The sequence below is a fragment of the Furipterus horrens genome, unplaced genomic scaffold, assembly GCF_987537825.1.
Source record: "Furipterus horrens unplaced genomic scaffold, mFurHor1.1.pri manual_scaffold_1, whole genome shotgun sequence".
Taxonomy (NCBI): domain Eukaryota; kingdom Metazoa; phylum Chordata; class Mammalia; order Chiroptera; family Furipteridae; genus Furipterus; species Furipterus horrens.
In genome coordinates this window covers 62250496-62265747 of record NW_028327171.1, presented here as the reverse complement: position 1 = coordinate 62265747, position 15252 = coordinate 62250496, and the positions used below count along the sequence as shown (strand labels likewise).

Genomic DNA, 15252 nt, shown 5'->3' with positions numbered 1-15252 from the left:
TCTGATAAAAGTCTAGTATGCAGAATAACTCAATAAATAGCAAGACAAATAACCCAGTTAAAAATGAGCAAAAGATCTGAGTAGATATTCTCTAAGGTAGATATAGAAATCACCAATAAACATGTGAAAAGATGTCCAACATCGTTAGCTACCAAAAAAATACAAAGAGCCTTGGCTGATGTGGCTCAGTGGATTGAGTGCCAGCTTGCAAACCAAAGTGTCACTGGTTCGATTCCCAGTCAGTGCACATTCTTGGGTTGCTGGCCAGATCCCTAGTTGGGGGCGTATGAGAGGCAACCACACACTGATGTTTCTCTCTCTTTCTTCCTCCCTTTCCCTCTCTCTAAAAATAAATAAATAAAATCTTTTAAAAAAATGCAAATAAAAACCAAAATGAAATACCACTTCACAACTACTAGGATGGCTATAATCAAAAAGTCAGGTGAAACAAAAAGTGTTGGTGAATATGTAGAGAAATTGGAACATGTATACAGTGCTCGCCGGAATGTAAAATGGTATAGCCACTTTGAAAAAGTCTGTCAATTCCTCAAAATATTAAAGATAAAATTGCCGCATGACCCAGTAATTTCACTCATGGTTGAAATTCATCCAAGAGAATTAAAATTCAGCCAAGAGAATTCTCATACAAAGAAATTATACACAAATGTTTACAGTGATATTATTCTCAATAGCCAAAAGGAAATAACCCAAATGTCCATCAACTGATAAAATGCTGACTCATGTTACAACGTGAATGAACCTTAAAAAGTGTGCTAAAAAAAAAAAGCAAAAACAAAAAAACTAGTCACAAAATACCATATAGTATATGATTTCACTTATATAAATTGTCCAGAATAGAAAAATCTATAGAGACAGAACTTAGATTAGTGGTTATTCAGGGTTGGGGGATGCCAAAATAGGAAAGTGATAGCTAGAGGGTACGGGCTTTTTTTGTTGTTCTTTGTTTTGAGGTGATAAAAATGTTCTGCACTACAACCAAGACTACTCTATCTAGCAAAGCTATCATTTGGAATGGAAGGGCAGATGAAGTGCTTCCCAGACAAGGTGAAGCTAAAGGAGTTCATCATCACCAAGCCATTATTATATGAAATGTCAAAGGACTTACTTAAAAAGATTAAATCTATGAACACTAAAATGACAAAAACTCACAACTATCAACAACTGAATCTAAAAAATAAAAGCAAAATCCAACAAAGCAAACCAGACCAGGAACAGAATCATAGGTATGGGGATCATTTGGAGGGTTATCATCTGGGAAGGGGGAGGGGGAGAAATGGGGAAATGGTGCAGGGACTAAGAAGCATAATTGGTTAGTACCAAATAGACAGGGGGATGTTAATAATAATATAGGAAAGGATGAAGCCAAAGAACTTATATGCATGAGCCATGGACATGAACTAAGTGGGGTGGGATTGCTGGATGGAAGTGGGGTACTGGGCAGAGGGGAGCAAAGGGGAAAAATATTGGAATTACTGTAACAACATAATCAATAAAATATACTTTTTAAAAAGTTTTAAAAATTGTTCTACAATTGACTGCTGGTGATTGGAGGGGTTTGTTTTAGGAAGGACAAAAATATTCTAAAATTAGGTTGTAATGATGTTTTCACAAGTCTGTGAATATCACTAAAAAACATCAAGTTGTGTAATTTAAATGGGTAAATTGTATGGTATATAAATTATATCTCAAATTTTTATAAAAAATTGGAACATTTTTACTATTATTTTTCAAATATTTTCTTCTCCCTGCACCATTTGATATTCTAGTTACTCAAAAATTATATCTCCGAATATTGTCCCACAGGTCATTGATGCTGTATTGATTTTTTCAGTCTTTTTCTCTTTCTTCAGTTTAGTTTCTTTTGCTACATCTTCAAGTTTAGTGATCTTTTCACTAGTGCCTAATCTTCTCTTAAGCCCTCCAGTGAATTATTCATATAAGGTTCTGTTTTGTTTTATTGCTAGAAGTTCCATTTGGCTCCTTTTTATACCTTCAATTTCTCTCATTATTGTATTCATGTTTTTATTTAAATATTTCAACATATGTATAAATACTTTTTTTTTTTAAAGACACATTTGTTCAGTGTTGTGATCAGACTATTACATTTAGCAATCAACAGCATGGATAAAAAAAAAAAAAAGGAAAACTACATTTAAAACCCTTTGTTGGAATGCTTTACACTTCCCACAGATCAGAAACTAAAATAACCTGTTATACAATTAGTCATGGATACAGTCCTCGAGTTTTTTTTCTCATTCACATGAGTATTGTCTAAAGCATGTCTTCAGTGTATTAGCTAGGTCCTGCCACCACTGTGCTTGGCTGAGTTCACAAATCTGTTGTAACCTATGGCTTCCCTGTCACTTCTCTGGCTCTCCTCTCCTGCTAAGCCTTGTTTCCTGGCAGTAATTAAAACCTGCCACTGCCATAGCTACTGCTGCTGCTGGAACTTCCATAGCCACCTTGATTTTGTGCTTTGGCAAAGTATTGGCCTCTACCATCATACGGGCCAGAGCATCTGCCTCCAAAGTTTCTTCTTTCATGGGCCCAAAATTTGAAGATTGACTGTAGTAATTGCCAAAATCATTGTAGCTTCTGCCACCTCCAAAATTGCTTCCACCATTACCAAATACATTATAGCCATCCCCACTGCCACCATATCTACCCCCACCATGCCTGCTACCAAAGCCACCTTGACCATTGAAGTTTCCTCCACAACCAAAGTTATCATTCTCATCAAAACCACCTCCATGACCACCTCTGAAGTTTCCAGAACCACTTCAACCTCTTTGGCTGGATGAAGCACTAGTCATCTTTTCCTAGATAGGGCTTTCCTTACTTCACAGTTGTGGCATTTACATTAGGGTATTTCTGAATGACAGTCTTGTCTAGAGAGTCATGGTCATCAAAGGCTACAAAAGCGAAGCCTCTTTTCTTGCCACTGCCTCGGTCAGTTATGATTTCAATCACTTCAGTTTTTCCATACTATTCAAAATAATCTCTTAGCTGATGTTCTTCAGTTTCTTCTTTAGTTCCACCAACAAAAATCTTTTTCACAGTTAAGTGGGCACCAGGTCTTTGAGAATCTTCTCTTGAGACAGCCCTCCTTGGTTCCACAACTCTTCTGTCCACCTTGTGTGGCCTTGCATTCATGGCTGCATCCACCTGCTCCACAGTGGCGTATGTGACAAACCTGAAGCCTCTGGAGCACTTGGTATTCAGATCTCTCATCACCACACAGTCTGTGAGCGTTCCCCATTGCTCAAAACGGCTCCTCAGACTCTCTTCTGTTGTTTCAAAGCTCACACCTCCGATAAACAGCTCCTGTAGTTGTTCTGGCACTTTGGGAGACTCTGACTCAGGCATGACGACTGCAGGAGAGGAGACTTCAACGATGCTTACTCAGCAGTGTACATTGGCAGAAAGGTATAGAGACTTTTAAAATCTTTGTTTGCTAATTCCATCAATTTAGTCATTTCTGGATGGTTTTTAATTATTGGTTCTTCTAGCTATGGCTCACATTTTCCTGTTTCTTTCCACCTGTAGTAATTTATTGGGTTGATATTGCTAGCTCTATATTGGCAAGTGTTCAATTTTGTTGTTTCCTTCAAAGGGTGTAAGACTCTGGGAACATGTTGAGTCATTCAAGGCTTGTTATTAAGCTTATAGATGTGAGTTGTAGTAGTCTTTACTTTGGGCTACTTTAGCCTTACTGCCAAGGAGTATCCCTTCTAAGGTCTTGAATAAATGCCCTAAATGTGTAACTCTCCATTCTCGTAGTTCAGAACATCTACGTTTCCCAGACCTTTTGAACTCTGGGAATTATTCATCTTATAACTTCCCACTTTTTATCCAGCCTCATGGGTTTCAGCAATACATGCAAAGGAACTCCTAAGGAATCTTCTGAGGGTCTTCGCATAGCTCCTTCCTCTATGGTTTTCTGCCTTACAAAGTCTAGCCACCTCCCTGAACTCCAATCTGCCATCTCAACTTAGTAAGATGACTGTGCTCTGCTTGGAATTCCACTCTCTGCACCTCAGTCTGAAAAGTGCCTGTTATACGAACTGAACTGTGTTCTTCCAAATTCATTATGTTGAAGCCCTAACCGTCAATGTGACTGTGATTGGAGACAGGGCCTTTATGAAGGTCATTCAAATTAAATAAGGCCATAAAGGTGGGACATATCCTATACTAATGCCATAAGACTAGTAGTGTCCTTATAAGAAGTGATCCCAGATAATCTCTCTCTCTCTTCTCTCTGGCACAGAAGAAAGGTCATGTGTGGGTACAATCCATCCATAAGCCAGGAAAAGAGGCCTCACCAGCAGCCAATCTTGAGTGTGCCTTGATTTCGTCTTTCTATGTCTCCAGGACTGTGAGAACATAAGTTTCTGTTGTTTAAACCACCTGTCCGTAGTATTTTTTAAAAAGATTTACTTAGAGAGAGGGGAAGGGAGGGAGAAAGAGAGGGAGAGAAACATCAACGTAAGAAACATTGACTGGTTGCCTCCCATATGCATGCCAACTGGAAACTGAGCCTACAACCCAGGCACTTGCCCCAACTGGGAATCGAAGCACAACCTTTCGCTTTGAGAAACAATGCCCAACTGAGTAACACCAGTCAGGGCCAGTGTGAGGGTTTTTGTTATGACAGTCTGAGCTAATACAACCTCCAAGTATGTAGTTCTTTGCTATTTTCCTTTCTCTTGGGGATCAAAGCCTGCACCACCTGACTTCTAAAAGTAGTTGTTTCACATATTTCATTTGCTTCTAGTTGTCTATTCAGGAAGGTTAACTGGGTCCCAGTTACTCCATCATGGCCAAAAGCACAAGTCCCACTGCAACATGCTTGTTATCTTTTAACTAAATGGTTTTCAGAAATTTCTGAGAAGGGGAAAAGATGGAGTCACAACCCCATCACGAGGTATCCTTGAGAAATCCTCTCTGCCAATTCTTCAGAAAAGAAAACAAGTGCATTATGCCATCTTGACTGGGATGGGAGTGAGGATCCTATATGTATTAGGCAGTCTAGCATAGGTCTAAGCAAGATTTCAGATTTCTGTAAAATAAAGACTTCTAGGTTCTACCCATACTTGTATCGACATGGAGTTCTTCAGTTCAAGAGGGTAATCAGTTTAATTTCTATCAATTTTCCTTGGAATTAATAAAAAAAATTAATCCTCTAAGTGAATATCGAGGCTCAGTCTTCTTTCTGAAATCAGTACTCACAGGACATGCACTGTATTATCCCTGGAAATTAAAGCCCAAATTATATCCTGGGCAGGGCCACAAAGGGCAAAAATGACTTCTCAGAAAAACAAAAATGAAGCATCACATGAAACCACTAGGCATTTTAATTACAGTAAATTTCATGCTCTCAGAGCAAGAGAGACACTCCATATCCAAGCAGCAGAAAATAGATACCAAGAGGAATTTAAATGATACCCAAGGGTTAAAGCCAAATTATAAACATGAGACTTTAGATTTAGGGAGGATAATTATAAAGGAGTATAAGTTTCAGCATGACACTAAACTCTAGAGTTTAGAAATAAAAAAATCCTCCAGAATACAAAGAAACTGTGACCACAAAAGGTGACACTGATTTTAATCAAATAAATTCAAATAAAATCAAATATATATATAATCTCCAAGGTCAAAGATGTCTGAAGAATGAGAGCCTCTGGCCACCTCTTATCTCCTCTGTTTTCTACTCCACTCCCACTCCCCCCATGTCCTCAAATCCTCACTAGAGCCAGAATCACCTCTCACAACCCAGATCTAATCCTATTGCTCATCTGCACAAAAACCTTCCTTGGCTAACTTCCACAAAATGCCCCCCAGGTCCTTAGCTCTCAATGCCCTCATCCACCCACCTTTCCCCAACCTTCCTTTCCAGCCTATTTCTTACCACATCACCCATCCCTCTACTTGTACCTCTCCTCCCCATTCTCTATGGTCCAGCCCCCTTCCCCTGCAGATTTTATCACAAAGACCCGGTGCCTCTGTGATTTCTCATTTTTAAAATTCTGTTCCTTCTGCCTGCCCCAACCCCAATACAATTTAGTGAAAATTCCATCTTCAAGGGTTTAGACCCAATGCCCCATATACCTCTGTTCCTGTAGCCCTCATGTTAGCCTTCCTTTTCAGGACTTACAATGTTTTGCTGAGGTTAACATTTTTGTGAGGTTCTCTTTTGCTATAAGCTTCTCGAATGCAGGAATTGTATTATGTGTCTTCACAATAGCTATCCTCCATTATCTGTCACAGAAACCCCATAAACTATGCTTTTATGGTGCTAAATAGGAACATGAATTTGAAGTTGTAAAATTCCAAGAATAGGCTTGGTTTTAAGTTGTGATTTGCTTGCCTCTCACTGCAGACGCCAAAGCTATTTCCCCCACTCAATCAACCTAAGGAAAGGTAGAAGCTCAGAGGATTAAAACACATTATTCTAACTGGAAGACATGTCTGAACTCTACTGGTCTGAAATGTTAATCACTTACCATCCAACTCATTAATACAAATGTCTTGAGAGTGTTGGGGCAGCTGGTGGGTGGGGAGACTCCTAAACCAAAGCAGTACTTAAGTTACATATTTCAAAGCTGATTCTGATCATAGCTTCTTTCCCACACAAATTCCAAAGAAACATGCACTTCCCTAGAAAATGGCATACTTTTTTTAAAGTATATTTTATTGATTATGCTGTAAGTTGTCCCAATTTTTTGCTTTGCTCCCCTACTCTTTTTTTAAGATTTTATTTATTTATTTTTAGGGAGAGGGGAAGGGAGGGAGAGAGGGAGAGAAACATCATTGTGTGGTTGTCTCTTGCATGCCCTCAACTGGGGACTTGGCCCACAAACCAGGCATGTACCCTGCCTGACTGGGAATTGAACTGGCAACCTTTGGTTCACAAGCCAGCGCTCAATTCACTCTGAGTCACACCAACCAGCGCTAATACCTCTTCTGTACTCCTTTCTGTCCTGAAGTAACCTACTACCAACTTCAAGCCCTCCAAGTTCTATTTTTTTTATTTCCTAATCAAAAAAAAAAAAAAAAAAAAAGGATTTAACAAGAGCCATTTCTCTTTGTTGGACTGTTATATTTGACAGTCTTTCCCATAAAATGTTTCTCAGCCTCAATTTAGTCTTTTATTTCATTAATTAAACTGAAAGGTATCCTATGGAAAAACTAGTGAGGGAGGCAATAGAGACCCTTTGAAACCATAATGAGCCCCCTTATAGCAAATCCCTTTTAGGCTTGGCTAGAAAAGAAGAGCTGTCCTCTCCCACCCAAAGCAGTTGATCAGGCTAAGGCTCTTCCCCCCAGGTTCCAGCTAAAGGCTGTGGTTACAAGTCTCCATTCTGGAACCCCCAAGAACACGGCATAAGCATGTCTTCATTGACTTGGTTTCTGTCTTGTCTTTTTCTTCTCCTTTGCCGGCCACCTCCTCTCTCAGCCTTAACCCAGGGCTCTCAACAGTGGCCCTACTGACATATTGCAGTAGATTAGTCTTTATTGTGGGAAGCTGTAGGTCATTTCACTAGATGCCAGAAGCAATGCACCCCTCCCTCCCAGTCATGACCATAAAAATGTCTTATCACCAACGCTACCTACAGAGTAAAACTCCCAGTTGAGAATCACCAAACCCATTCATTCATCCATCCATCCATTGATAAGTAACATTTATAGGACCACCATTTTAGTCTTCCTCAAAACTTTCAGAGGCTTGTTTTCAGCATGTTTGTCATTACTCTGTACAGTATTTAATTAGTTTTTGGTATTGCAACTCTTTTTATACATTTAAAAAGTTAATAGTTATACTTCTCATATTATCTGTGCATATGCACCTTCTGTATACAAATTTCCAGGAACACATCCTCTTCAGTTACTGTGCTTTACTGCAGATTTTATAAAGTTTTTATATATTTGAAGAAAATGACTCTATAATATACTTTGTTTCCTAAGATGGTGCGTGCACACACACACACCCCAACACAAGAGGAGTAAGATGCAATGGAGCTACGATGACACACGGCATCAGGAGAAACACCATTTCCTGGAATATAAATTTGGCTTGAAGATTTAGGGAGTTAATAAGAATAAAGCAAAATTTTTATGGTAAAACCAACATGAACAATTGGAAGTGAAATAAATTTTTGTATGAATTTAAAAATGAGACATTAACAAAATTGTGTTTTGCAATGGGTCACAGCAAGCCATGGTCCCAGGCTGACCCGTGTTTCAGCAGAAGTGTTGAGAGGTCCTAGTTTAATAAAATGGAGCATCTTCATTGAATTAAAACTGAAGAAATTTTGAGAGAACATAAGATTCACATACCAGCTTAGAGGCAGGTGTGGTATTTTGAACTTTATTAAATAATTGTTCTGTCTAGGACATGTAACTGGTAATATATCTGTGTGCTTGTGCAATTCTCATCGTGGACAGTAAGGGAAATAAGTGGTCAGAAAAACTGCAATCTGTAAAACCATTTTTGGGAAGAGAAATAGCCTACGCCAATCTGTACTTTGAACTTAAAATATGTTAGGACAAAAATTTATCATGTAAACTTGCCTTCTCTTATGCTGGTATCTCTTGTATGCCCCAGTTTCTTTTGTTTGTTTTTTAATTGATTTGAGTAAGACAAAGAGAGAGAGAAAGAAACGATCTGCTGCTCCACCCACCCATGCATTCATTGGCTGCTTCTTTCATGTGCCCCCAACCAGAAACCAAACCTGCAACCCTGGCTCATCAGGGCGACACTTCAACCAACTGAGCTACCCGGCTAGGGCCTTTTGGTTTGGCTTTGTTTTTTTAAGTTTAGTTGATTTGAAAAATGTATAGTCCATCTTAGCTCAAGTAAAAGTAAATACAGTTATAAAGTGAAATTGACAGTTTAAGATTGCTTTGTTACTGGTTCTTCTCTACACCTTGAGTAATTTCTGACACCCAAGCTCCGCCAGTTGTGCAGGTTTTACCTGTTTTTATTTTGTAACTTTTTTTTAGCACTTCCACAAGCTGTAGAATAGGAGCAAAATAACCTCACTCTCTTGGTCTTTTCTTAGAGTATTTAAGTAGGTCTTAAAATCTTTCACAACATCAAATTACCAAATATCTATATAATACGTTATAGAATTTTACTGACAGAATCACATTTATAAGTAACGTACTGTTTAAATGCATTTTATAGAAATATTTTTTAAGGTCCACAGCATTTGTTAATTTTTTTAACCATGAGAAACTATTCCTTAGTCCAAATATTCATGTTTCATAGTTCAGGAACAAAAGTCAGTGACGAACATCCATGAAACTCAACCCAAAGTTCTTTACATTCCAAAATAACTTTGCACTCTGAAAGATATACCAGCCTACCTCACCTCCTCCAAATCTTTCATGGAATTGAGGGAGAATAGAAAGAAGTCAGAGGAAATACCAACAAGTGGAATAAAGAAGAGCAGACATTACAGGCCCATAAGCCACTAAGGTCCTCTCACTAGAGCCTCCACCTCCACACACGATCAAAGAAAACAGTTTATGAAAGAAAGCCCCTCTGTGATCACAGAAGTCAACAATGACTGGCTAAAACCAGGTCATTCCAAGATGGAGGAAAAATTGACCAGAGACTAACACCAAAGCTCATTATACCATCATTATAATGAAAACTGACACTGTCATCTGAGAGAGAACAGGACCGTCAGGGTCTGAAATGTGTGGCTTCTTTTCTTCATCTAGGAAAGATTTCACAGCATGAGTCCAGGTGATTTTGAGAGTAAGTTTATTAAAGGTAGGGACAGTGAAACAAAGGAAAGGCTTAAGATAGAAGAGGCAAGATCCCAGCAACAGGAGTGACCCTAGTATGGGCAGCCTAGATGCCGGAGAGAAAGGCACACCAACAGTAGTGAGTCACACTGCACTGCATGGACTCAAGAACTAAGAAATTACAGAGGCAAAAGAGGTGAGCCACACTGAGCTGCACGGATTCAGGAAACAAGTTACAGAGGCAAAAGGAGAGTCCTTCTAGATAGGTTCAGGGACTAATGTCCCAGATGAGCTGCCACTGCCTGCTGCTCCCCAGGTTGCAAGTCTCATGGGGGCCCTTAGAATTTTGAAGAAAGCAAAAATAAATACCTGACAAAAGGGAAGGCTCAGGCATGCTCAAGAGAGTGCACACTGGATCCTTTACCTTGAGTTTTTATGTTTTATAAAGGTGGGAGTTTCAGGGGAGGGTGTCAACAGAATAGTCAACAGCTTTCCAGGTATATACTTTAATATGCTGATGCATCAAAATGAACATATAGTATAGATATGGGAGTTTGGGATCATTCTCTGGTCAGTTTCACTGTTTTACTTTTATCTTGGATTTGTCTGACTCTACTTGGAGTTTTTTGTTATTTCTTTCCCCGACTTCATCTGTTCTGGAGCTTGGCTGGCACTGGTGGCATCAACTGGGTCCCTGTTTTCTATCTCCCTCACCAGGGTGATTTAAGCTACTCACTCTCTGGTTGGGGAGGAGAGGTATAAACCTGCTCCCAAGTGTCCTTGTTTAAGGTAAGATCTTGTGATTTATTAGCAGGCTGTTAATTGCTCAGCCTTATTTAACTATTTTGCCTCAGATTCCCTCATTCCATTTGCCAAGGCATTTTCCTAGCTTCTTACTATCCTGCCACCACAAGTAGAAGGGGTGCTGAGGGGGAGCAAATGCCATGACGTTTCTGGAAGAGACCATATTAGGAAAAATGCACCCGCCCAACCAGAGGAGGAGTCATAACTTGGAACCACAAAATTTAAAAACTGGAACATGTAAAACCCCAAAATTGACCATATGCACTACTCTAAGTTGGCTTGCATCCTGGCCTCTCTCTGTCTCTACCTGAATAAAACTTGCTTTTGTTCTTACTCTGATTCTTTCTTGAAATTTTTTCCTGCACAAGTCAAGAACCTGGTGGTCGCCTGACACACGAAAGATCCCAGACTGTGCTAGGGGGTCAGCCCCTGGCTCGAAACCGGTCCAGTATCAGAATTGTAATTTCTGTAGAAATCTGTGTATGCCTTTCTTGGTTCAATCACAGAAATCTTATCGAAAGTTGCAACCCCTGTGGATACAATGATCCCTCCAACAATATGAAATCAAAGACCTTTGGCCAAAGGCCAAACATCTGAGGTTTCATCAAAGTACTTGAAAAGCATGGTAGTTATAGTCTCCTCAACACCAACGTCCTTCCTGATGGAGAAACGGACTGTGCCCCAGCAGTGCACAGGTATGTAAAAACAATCTGTATATTAATACCTTAAAAATAATGTCTCATCTCTAAATCCTACAGGCTATTAAAAGATGTAATATAGCAGTACTTTCTAATACATATATTTTTAACGTTTAGGAGAGAAAAAATGTCATCAGTACATTACCCTGCAAACAGACCTGCTGTTAGCAACTCAAGAGTATCAATAAACAAAGTGGTAATTGCTTTTTTTCTCTAATAGGAATTGCTAGTACACAAACTAAATGAGTATAGCCAGTAGCCCAAGGGAATGCTGGTAGCAACCTGCCAACCAGGTTCTAATGATTTTATTATTAACCAAGCCAAGTAACCCAATGCTAGCTCCACCCATTCCAAGTAATTCCCAAATAGCAAAGAACTTGATCTGAGCAGCTTATAACCACAAAGCTATAAACTTGTCTTAATTATGATTAAGGAGACTGAGTGGAGGGAGTAAATAGAGGAGTTAATAGATGACAAAATCTTCTGAATGGGTATCAAATGAGAGGTAGAATCTAAAGATGGAAATGTGACCCAAGTTGTACCACAGGACATTAATGGGACTTTTATTTCTTATTTTTCCCCCACCCTCCCTAGCCCCACACAATCTTTTCCCCAATTACGGTGGAGGCTCATGGAGAAATGAGGCCAACTTAGATGAAGAGTTTTGATAATCACATTTGACTCTCTGAGGCCAACTCTGCATTGGATTTTTTTAGTGACATGAAGCAATAAATCCTTTATTGGTGGGTGGGGGGGTGTGGGGGGAGGGGCGGCGGGAGGGAATGACAGGGCTTAAGTAAGCTCAGATTGGGTTTCCCTAGTAATTTAAAGAGCTCTATTGTGATTACTACAATAAAGTAAAAAGTATGCAATTTTTCTACATAAAACTATAAAAATTTAAGATTTGTTTTATGTGAATATAAAGATCAGCTGTCACTATAAAATGTAAGAATAACGCAAGCATGCTGCCTGCTTTACTCTAAGAAAATGTAGCAATTCAAATCAGTTGTTTTACACTCCAAGATTTAACATTTCTTCCTAAAACATCCATTCAAAAATATTTAAAATACTAACCGAACAAAGGTTTTAAAAAAAGTAGCATTATTAAATTAAGTCCTCAACTTGTTTCCTTAGAAACAAAATCTTACCTGAACTAAATATTGAATGTCAACAGTAATTGAAAATTTTTAAAAAGATATATAAACTTCCTCTCATCTCACTTTCTCTTCCGAGTTCCTATTTTACTGATTTTTTGTTCATACTGTCATTCTATCATTCTATAAACATGAAGCATATGTGCAAAACTTTCTTTTGTTCTATGAGCTACATTTTCTTCCAAGTTGAGTCCCTAAGTCTTGTGTTATGTATCTTCAGTGTGAACCACAGACTAAGAGAATTAGCATTATCAGGAAGCTTGGTTGAAATGCAAATTAACAAGTCCCATTTCAGACAAACTGAATTGGCATCTCTAAGGATGAGATCTAGGGATTTCCACCAATGATTCTTAGACATACTTAAGTTTTAAAACCACTGCTTGCTGTAGTATGTTTAGTCATCACGTTTCTTTTTATGTTATTCATGCTTAATTAAAGCAACAGAAGACATTCTGTAGTCTTGAGAGTGGGCAACTTACACTCATCCCACAGACGATGAGAACAGTTTATATCTTTCTTCAGGATCCTTTCCAGAGCTAGGTCTAGTTCTATTTGCTTTTCTGTAGCCTAGGTAGGGAAAAGGAGCCAGTTTCTCTGAAGAAAAAGCCTCAGTTGAATTTTTAAAAAATATCAGAACTTTGCACTCTCTTCTGAAACTGTTCAACTGTCTACACCAATCAGGAGGAAAACACCCTCATTTTCTTTCTCCAGATTTAGAGGTGATTTAGAGGTGATAGTATGATTTTCTCAGGAATTATGGAGTTTGGGGGTAAAGATGAATAATGATGTAAACTGTTCCTTTTTGTCCTACTCCCAGCACAGAAGCCATCACAGAGCTGATGACAGCTCAGCAACACTGTCTCACGAGAGTACTGTGGACTGGAGAAGTAGTTTAAGGTCCAAGAGTGGTAAGACTTAAGAGCCAGACTTTGTGTTAGCACTGGTTGGTTTAAGAAGCCATTATAAAGTAAACACTGAGGAAACAAATTGTTATTTTCCATATGCAGTTAACATATAAAGTGCTCTAGCATAGATTTAACTCCACAACAAAGGGGCTCCTTTCACATGAGCTTAATAAAAGTTTATTTTCACAATGCTAGAGGTAAGCCTCAAACTTTACAATCCCTCACATTTTTCTCAAAAGATTTTTTAAAAGCTTTAATATTAAATATCAAATCATGCTTAAAAATTCTGTAGGCTATTTTAAAAATCAGAATTATTTAAAATTATGACAATGATAAAATGCCAACAAAGTCCCAAACTAAAAACATTCAAAATAAGAATCATCATTGGGATCCCACTATACTTTGATAGTGGTAAAGGCTCATCAACTGCTGTTGTTAATGTTAAGTACCATAAGTAAATAATGTATTTATATTCTGAAAGCATATTTATCCTGCACATCTTAATACTGAGGTATAAAGCCATGTTTTGCCAACATATTTTTATTAATCTAACAAATAATTTATTCCACTATAGCAACTGTGGTAAAAACCTCAATAACATTAGCCAACCTGCTGTCATGTTTTATGGTCTTCTAATATAGTACATAGACATTTATAAACTACAGAGACACACAAATTTGTAAGCAACTAATAAATTCTGAATTGTTAGGAATAAAACTATATTCTAAACAGCTTCATTTAAACTTTCCCTTAAATTTTTTTTATATTCATGCTAATTTTTCACTAAACTCCATTAAATCCTAGATTTAAATATGGCCAAAGATAAAACAACATTGAAATGGGTATCAACAAAATAGCTGAGTTTTATCAGAGTCTAAGCTACCTAAAGCTAGTCTCTAAAAGACAATTTATTCACCCAAGGCAAACAGGGAAAAAGTTAGACTCAAATTTTAGGTTCTTCATGGCCGACCTGACAGATACATGGGAGTATCCGAGGCTGAAAGTCTAAAGACTAAAAGGTTAACTGTCACTAGTGGAATGTCCATCAGCTGAAAAAAGACCCTAGACATATTCAGGAGTGTGTTCAACTTACAGAAGGTAAGTATGAGCTGGTACAAATCAAATTAACCACGTTTTAGCCCTAGTCAAAGATTAACAAAATGTTATTATACCTTAATAATAATTTCCTGTAAGTAACTTCCCAGCTTAAATTGTATTGACTTTTGCCACAAACAAACTTAGGTTAACAATTCTTCAGTCTTAATTAAAAAGATAAGCCATTTTAATCAATTTTCTGCAGACAAACTTCTTGTCAGCCAGAGATTACGGTATGTTCCATGCATTTAACAAATATTCAATAACAAAGCTTATGGTTGTGCTAAGTGTTTGGTGGACCAAATGCTGAATTATCTCATAACTTTCCCATAAATCCCTTTACTTCCGCTAACAAATTTGGACCTACCACTTCTATTCCTATACGGAGGCCAATGTTATGACTGTGTTATATAACTATTTGTCTACATTATGATCTTATTTCTGCTAAATTACTCTTATAGTCTTTTTAGAACTCTGAAAAAATATTAAATTCACTGAATAAATATTTTTTAATTCTGTTAGTCAAATACAATAAAATTCTGATATGTTAGGCAAGTTAAATTAGACAAGTGATTTTTTTTCATCTAATATTACTGTTATGAAGAAGGTCAATTAAATTTTCTTTAGTGAGGTGAGCTTCAATGGTAAATTATCTATTATTGTGTATGAATCTAAAGTGTCTCCCTTATGAAATTACCTGTAAGTCAAAAAAAAAACTTAAGCAGACGACTGTTAAATATGTTAACAGGTACACTGGGCAATAAATTCAAGTTTTTATTTAATTTATATCCACTTAGTTTTTTATTGAGTTAAGTATAA

General features: G+C 37.8%; 1 pseudogene; it reads right to left on the bottom strand.

The window, feature by feature from the left end:
* Nucleotides 1–2381: 2381 nt before the first annotated feature.
* LOC150021223 (heterogeneous nuclear ribonucleoprotein A1 pseudogene) lies at nucleotides 2382–3387 on the bottom strand (annotated as a pseudogene).
* Nucleotides 3388–15252: the final 11865 nt, after the last annotated feature.